The sequence below is a fragment of the Cicer arietinum genome, chromosome 5 (genome assembly GCF_000331145.2).
Source record: "Cicer arietinum cultivar CDC Frontier isolate Library 1 chromosome 5, Cicar.CDCFrontier_v2.0, whole genome shotgun sequence".
NCBI lineage: Eukaryota > Viridiplantae > Streptophyta > Magnoliopsida > Fabales > Fabaceae > Cicer > Cicer arietinum.
Genome location: NC_021164.2, coordinates 38,192,480 through 38,194,194, shown reverse-complemented (window position 1 = coordinate 38,194,194; position 1,715 = coordinate 38,192,480).

Genomic DNA, 1,715 nt, shown 5'->3' with positions numbered 1-1,715 from the left:
GCTTCTGACTTGCTTTGTATTCGAATACAGGATGCTGTATTCGAATACACTTATGTATTTTGTCAAAAATATTAGTTTTAAGACTTTGTTAATGCTATTTTGACTTTTGAAAATACTTTATATGCATATGTAAATATGACTTGTTCTCATGTAATTGAAGTATTGGTTTGTATCATATACCTTTACATTTTAACATTTGGTTTTGAAGCTTTATTAATGAAGATATTTGAACTTCTTTTTGAGGTTCTTGCTTTGACCATAATGGTTGATCTTTGTCTTCATCAAAAACTTGTAGTTTACATTCTCCCTCTTTTTGATTATGACAAAATATTGTTGTTGTGGAGAGATTGTGGAAATTGAATCATTGCTCCCCCGTAATATATGCGTACTCCCCCGTTGTATGTGATTAATTAAAAAATTGTTTGAGGAACTACAAGATGTTTAAGGCAACAACAATACCAAATTTTCTCCCCCTTTTGACATGATCAAAAAGAAGGAAAAATATAGAAACATAAAATATAAAGCATACATTGCTCCCCCGTAATATATGCGTACTCCCCCGTTGTATGTGATTAATTAAAAAATTGTTTGAGGAACTACAAGATGTTTAAGGCAACAACAATACCAAATTTTCTCCCCCTTTTGACATGATCAAAAAAAGGAAAAATATAGAAACATACAATATCAAGCATATAAACACAATTAAAAGAAAAAATATCACACTTTGGAATCAAAAGAGAATGACATAATAAAGGATGGAGTCATGTTCAATAAAGTACATCAAAACGACCGAATTGGTAAGCGAAACCAAACTAAAATACTTAAACATCCTAACAGCAAACTATTACACAAGCAAACAAGCAAATGAACTTCTAGCATCAAACTAGTCAAAATGCATTGGAATGTGGAAATGATCAATTTTGTCAAATAAACTACTAATGTCTTGGGATAATGTGTCATAGTTGCGAGAAATAGTAGTTTCGATGTTGTGGAAGCGAGTGTCGATAGAAGTGGTCAGATTTTGGAATTGAGTTTGGAAGAAGGTTTGGAAAGAATCAAGGCGAGCCATGAGCATTTGATTGGAGATATAATCATCATCAAAGGTTGTTTCCTCGCCATCTTCATCAGCCTGGGCAGCAGCATTTGAGGGTCCAGCAGTGTCTTCTTGAGCAGCATCAGATGGTTGATAATAATCACCTTTATGCACAAAAGATTCAAGCTGCTCATTCCATACTATCCGCATGCTAGGCAGGACGCCTAAATAAACATATTTTTTTTTGTGGGTGTATACATGACTTCATCAGAGAAGTCCACCCCAAAGTGTTCCAAAATCCGGGAAACTTCCTTTGCATATGGTAATCCAATTGCCTCTCGGGATCCAAACATGACAGATTTCACAAAGTGTGCCCAATTTACTTGACAACCTTCATACATGAAATTCATAATTTGTAATTCAAACTCCGAAATTTGGGAGTAATTTCCAGCCTTTGGAACCAGAATGTAGCTAAGGAAATAGTGCAAAAGGCGATAATCAACGGTAAGATTTCTCACTCCATACCGTTGTTGGGCATATTTGGAACCAGCCTGAGTCCGCTTTTGTTCCATTGTGCGTCTGTCAAATCGACATAGGGCAACATACACATCATACTTAGAGATATCATCCCATTCACACAAGTTGTTGGGACAAAACTTTTGACCTTTAAAGGGAATGTTCA